Below are 6,000 nucleotides of genomic sequence, written 5' to 3' on the forward strand. Positions count from 1 at the left end.
CCATGAACACACTGTGGTGGAGGGTAACTATCACAAGACATTACACTCATACTGTGTGCATCTGCACCTGTATCACTCCACCACACAGAAAACAGCATGAAAAACCTTTCCCAGTTTCCAAAGATTTCCAACTTTAATGTGTTGATTTGTACAGAGACTTCAACACAGTGAGTTATGATTCCAAAGCATGTGTAACTTGTAGAACAGCGTGTATCATACGTACAGAAATAAACTGCAGCTGAAGAGTCCTTTAGCATGATTTATTGTGCATGTGTGTTTTTTGGGGACTTCTCACTGGCACTCACAATTTATTATTACATGGGTAGTACACACACACACACACACATACTAACAAGCAATTTTTACATGTTTATATGTCATCAAAGGTACAGAGATATTATTGTTTATTTTATGTTTCTTTTGAAAATGTTACTTTGCTAATCGCAATGTCATGAAATCTTGTATCCTGTGTAAAAACCCCTGCTGCTGTGGTTGCTATGGTGACAGCGATGCTTGTTAATGTTAGCGCAGATCTTTTCGACATGTTATTGTGTTGTTTTTTGTTGTTGTGATTTTCTATCTTTCATTGGTTAAATGATAGAATATGGGTTTTCTGGTTAAGTTTCACTTTCTAAATGTTTACTCGATTTGTAATCAACTCGTTATTTTTAGTATTTTAACATGCTGTTTGTAGTGGTTGATCATTCCTGTTCATATTTGTTATTATGACATTAGGCTACTTACGTTATTTATGTGACCTACAGGACATTGTTGTGCTGCGCTTAACATTACACAGCACAATATAGCAACTTAGATTTCCAGATAATTTTTTTTTTTTACTAACGGACCTTGAGGGGAGGAGAGTCTGCCAGTCTCTCTCTCTCTCACATGCACACACGCACGCAATTTCATTTTTCCATGTTTTTACAGTAAAGGTTCACAGACCCAGTACTGCCGCTTGCCTCGTGATGTTAACAGTGCCAGAACAAAACGCAGCATCACAGCGAGTAGACAGAATTGTCGGGGTACACAAGCTGGCTTGGTATTGTGAAACAGTGCGGTTGTGCACAGCTGGATCTCTTGAGTTGTCGCGTATTTGTTCACTGAACGTATGGATGGACAGGTAGCTAGCTCACGTTAGTTGTAGGAACTAACCACAGCTTAGCTTGCTCTAGCTAGAAGTGTCCAATACAGCGATACGCTGTATAATGATCCCATAAACTAAACTTCATATCATTTTAAGCAACGGATCATCCAGCATATTGCAGAGAGGAAGAGCATGTTAAAGCAATGAAAAAAAGAAAGCAAAAACATGAAGGCATTGTGTAAGGCATTGTTTTATCGCTTCGACAAGAGCTTAATCGGGTGATTGTGTCTGTAGCCACGCTGTCGATGTATTGCATAAAGGCGCATTTTTCGCCGCTTTCATCGCTTACGGCCATACCACTCTGAACACGCCCGATCTTGGAAGCTAAGCAGGGTCGGGCCTGGTTAGTACTTGGATGGGAGACCGCCTGGGAATACCAGGTGCTGTAAGCTTTTCTTCTTAGCTATGTTTCTTTTCATTTTTGCCCCTTTTCACGTACAACGTGGCTTCATTTCTTTAGGGTTTTATTTTATGCTTTCTTTCTTGCTTTTAGGTTTAGAACTGTAGCATTTTGGAACTTAGTAAGTGCACCGGGTTCTCATAAACGTATGTATGTTTGTCTTATCTATTTCACCAAAACAACTCCATGTTTCTTTACTTTTACATCTTTCTCTTACCTTCATGTATTATGCCGTTTGTGTGTGCGAACACTTTCGGAGCAATTATATAGGTGCGTTGGACCGCACGCCACTCAAAGCTTTTATTAACGGAACTGGAGGTTGGTTGCGTCGAGTTCAACTCCGTCCAATCATTTTGGGATTAGAACATGGTTTTACTCTTGAATCCCTTTCGACATTATATGTGCTATGTACATTTTAATGGGTGTTGTTTTGGGAAGGGATAGACTAATTTTAGTTACTGCAACCTTTCTTTCGTTTGCTAACTATATTCATTCTGTTCCTTCTACCAGGGGAGCCAAGTCTGTCTCTCACTCATACACACACACACACACACACACACACACACACACACACATATTCAGCCATTAAGAAGATTATTTATTTGTCATTTGCACAACATGCTATGGACGACCACACACTCTAAATTACAGTCATCTGTAAGTTAGAGGTACAAAGTGGTTTGTTAAGTTCCGACGTGTTTCAACGTGCCGACATAGTGGAGATTTACTCTCAGCGCAGCCGCAAAACAAGTCCGTGTAGGAGGGACTGTGAAGCCATTGGCTGTATAGACTGTATAGTGTATGATTCGCTGCAGCAAAATGAAGGACAGCTAACTTTGCCTGCTGATTGTCTTAATAAAAATGACTATTATAAGAAATCGGTTGTGTAATTGTCTTCAGTCGAAAATGATTGACATGTGCTCCGCCCTCCACTTACCCACAGGTGTTCCTGTAGTCTCACCTTTCTCAAGAAAACGAAAGTATTTTCTGAACAGTTGGCGTTGTTGAAGGTTGAGCGGGTTGAAGATACGCGCGTTTAAAATATTTCACGGTAAGTTCATTCCATTTGTAAAAATGCGATGTCGGTGCAGTTTAAAGCAATATGTTTTGTAAGTACATAGTTCTGTTTAGGTTAATTCGTAGGTCAACCCAAAGGCGGATTAAATCTCAAGATTAAAGTCCTAACGCCCAGTACGATTGCATAGCTATATTTAAAATAATTTAAAGGGGCCAGATATATATTGTCAGTTATTGTAAAACTCGATTTCAAGTCTGTTAGTCAGTGATATTTTCAAATGGTCCCAGTTGAAACTCCTCTGGCCTAAACTCAAGTTCAGATTCCCTGTATAGTTCATTAGCTGCATTATTAATTATAGTTTGGGAGGGGACGGTCAACACTGATGTTTCTACGCTTGTTTCGAGTTTCTGAAGCGCAGCGTTTTGAAACACTGATACGAAGTGTGGGTCAAAACGGCCATGTCACGTGACCACGGCTAAACGAAGCTTGTGTTTTTAGAGGTGTGATACAGAACCTGCCGCTCCTGTCTTTGACTGACAGTGTCTGAAACAAACCTGAGCACACATCTGTCTCAGTCACAAACTCTATGAAGGCTTATAAGTCAAGAAAACACACCCAAACTTTAAGGGTTTTGTGAGAAGAGAGAATTTGAGAGACTGAGAGATTCATTGTTGTCTAGATAGAAGGTTATTGATGGGACATATTGACTGATAGGCTAGTGAGAGACATCCAGTGAGCAGTAGTTAGGATAGATATAGTGACATTAATATATAGAAAGTGTATGTAGAGAGAGATTCTCTGGTTTACTGACAGAAGTGATGTGCTGTATATCCACACTGTCATGATACCCCCCCCGCCCAAATGTCTCTGTGTATGTGTGTGTGTGTGTGTGTGTGTGTGTGTGTGTGTGTGTGTGTGTGTGTGTGTTCATCTGTATGTGTTCCACACCAACTCCTCGGTGTGTATCATTAGTGTGCCTGTATATACGTCATTTGTCTAAGTGTGATTGTTGTCGATGTTTAACACTCATAGCCTGCATGCTGTCTTTGTTGTTTTATGTAAATAAATGTATTGTCATGATCAGTCCCTCCCAGCTTCCGTGTTCTGTGTTTTCCCTGTCATGTGTATTTTAGTTCCATGCCTTAGTTTCATTTTCTCTGCCCCTCCTATGATTGCTTACACCTGTCCCTCATTTCTAGCTTAAGTTCATGTATTTATATATTCATGTATATTCATATATAAGCTGCCTTGTTCCCTTAGTTTTTGGCTGTTCATTGTTGTTGTTTACTTTCATTTTGAATTGGTGCTTGTGTGTTTACTTGAATCTGTGTTTCAAAGCCTTTGTTTTTGTTAACCTGTTTTGTTTAGCATTCGTGTTTCCTAGTCTGTTATAGCCTGCTTCTCCTGTTTACCTTCGTGTATCCTAGCCCTTGTCTTGTAATCATGTATCCCCGTACTCTTCGTGTCGGCTCTTTGACCCTGGACTGCCTTAGTGACTCTGATTTTGGATTTGCTCATAGTAGATCTCACTCTTCTCTGCATCTGCCTCCTTACTGCTCACTGTTACACGTATGTTTCAGTTTTGCGTAACTCGTCCCCACCTCCTGCTCTAAGTCCTCATCGTGACAGAAACATCGACTGTTGAAGGATGCCTGGGATGAGAAGTAAGATGAAGAAGAAGGGGAAGAAAGGGTGTAAACGCCCTTGGATGGAAACCCTCCATACTCTTGGGCTCTGTACCCTTTTACCAGGCGAAATTGCCACTGGAGGATCTTGGAGGGCCCTGAGTATGGTCATGGACTGGACTCTGCAGAGTTCTACGAACCCACTCCAGACTACCGGGACTGATACAATGAGGTCCAGTACTCGGAGTCAGACTCCACAGGGTTCTACTACCCCTCCATGGACTAGCATGAGGGCTGTGCGGATTATGAGAGGAATGGGGAGTGCAACGATGTTAGTCTGCGGATGGACTCGGAGTTCAACCGTGGGGAGGATCCCATAACAGTGGAGGAGGTCCTCCATAGGGACCCTCCCTCGGTCAGCGACACCACGTCTGCAGATTACAAGAGCCCGTCCCTCTCACTGTCTGTCCCCGTCACGCTGTCTGTGCCAGTCACTTTGTCCCCTTTATGTCAGTGCTTGTCCCTGTCAGTGTGTCTGTTGTCGTCCTGGTCCCTGTCCTTCCCCCTGCTGTGCTGCTTGCGCTGGCCCGTGTCGGATCGCTCGGTCCTCCTGCCTCGCTGTTCGGCATTGGTTTCGGGGCCGCAGCCCAAAAACAGCCCCTCCCCCTAAACATCTCCCTTTGTCTGTGTGTGTGTGTTCGTCTGTATGGCCACGCCCTAGTTGACGTTTACAGTTACTAACGAGCAGACACGTTACTCCATGTGCTCTCTATATAGATTTAGTTTCACTTTCATATTTTTCCATATTTCTCCTCTGGTAATACTGTGTTTCATATCAGCTGTACTTCCTTTGTCTATTAGTCCTTGGGTTTGGGAGGTTAAATCAGTCATTTAAATTTTAGTCATGGCCACTGCATTTCTTTGTTTATCTAGTCATTAAAGCAGTTCCAGAGAGTTGCTGCTAGATGGAACCCAAGTACCAGTTATATTGATCGTAGTATCGACGTTATAATTGACTGTGTAAACCTTTTCTGTTATTGTGAATGTTGTCATTTACAAACAATATTGACATTTAAAGTCATATCTGTATTTGTGTCTTAGACCACAGATTGGTGACACAGACTTGATCTCATAGCATTATATAATATTCTTTACAGTTCTGTAACATCAAAGTCCATGCCTTTATTACACCTTTGAACTCAGTATGGCTTTAAGTCTAGTTCTAGCCAACACACCAGGTTGAACAAAGTATAAAGCCAACCAGTCATCCCAGTTCCCTACAGTAGTCTACTACAGTATTCTGAAACCTTGAAACAATTTTCAACACAACTGCTTTGAACATCTCAATGTTTCACAAAATGTCACTTTTCCCACCACCACCTATAGTGTACTGTAAATGTAGTGAAGTACTGATGTACACTGATTAAGAACAAAGATACCACCACCTATAGTGTACTGTAAATGTAGTGAACTACTGATGTACACTGATTAAGGACAAAGGTACCACCACCTATAGTGTACTGTAAATGTAGTAAACTATTGATGTACACTGATTAAGGACAAAGATACCACCACCTATAGTGTACTGTAAATGTAGTAAACTATTGATGTACACTGATTAAGGACAAAGATACCACACCTATAGTGTACTGTAAATGTAGTGAACTACTGATGTACACTGATTAAGGGCATATAACAGACAGACATGTTGACAGGGTCAGTATCACTATTTCAGCTGAACACAAAAGTAACAGTGACAGAATGTTAATGCAACCAGAAACAGAATAAATTAATTCAATGTAAATATGAT

General features: G+C 41.2%; 2 protein-coding genes and 1 pseudogene across 2 annotated transcripts in view; all 3 read left to right on the top strand.

Moving 5' to 3' along the window:
• The window catches only part of LOC145657102 (STING ER exit protein-like), a 220,255-nt gene that overhangs the window by 163,919 nt on the left and 50,336 nt on the right, over positions 1-6,000 (top strand). The gene's annotated exons all lie outside the window — the stretch shown is intronic.
• Positions 1,431-1,539, top strand: LOC145659783 (5S ribosomal RNA; annotated as a pseudogene).
• LOC145657100 (NLR family CARD domain-containing protein 3-like) overlaps positions 2,512-6,000 on the top strand; it is a 28,948-nt gene continuing 25,459 nt past the window's right edge. Inside the window, exon 1 of the mRNA XM_081711683.1 lies at positions 2,512-2,598. The gene's annotated coding sequence lies outside the window, so the exon portion shown is untranslated. The remainder of the gene's footprint in view (positions 2,599-6,000) is intronic.

The sequence above is a fragment of the Electrophorus electricus genome, chromosome 1 (assembly GCF_041902795.1).
Source record: "Electrophorus electricus isolate QZ-2024a chromosome 1, ASM4190279v1, whole genome shotgun sequence".
In the NCBI taxonomy this organism is placed as follows: Eukaryota; Metazoa; Chordata; class Actinopteri; order Gymnotiformes; family Gymnotidae; genus Electrophorus; species Electrophorus electricus.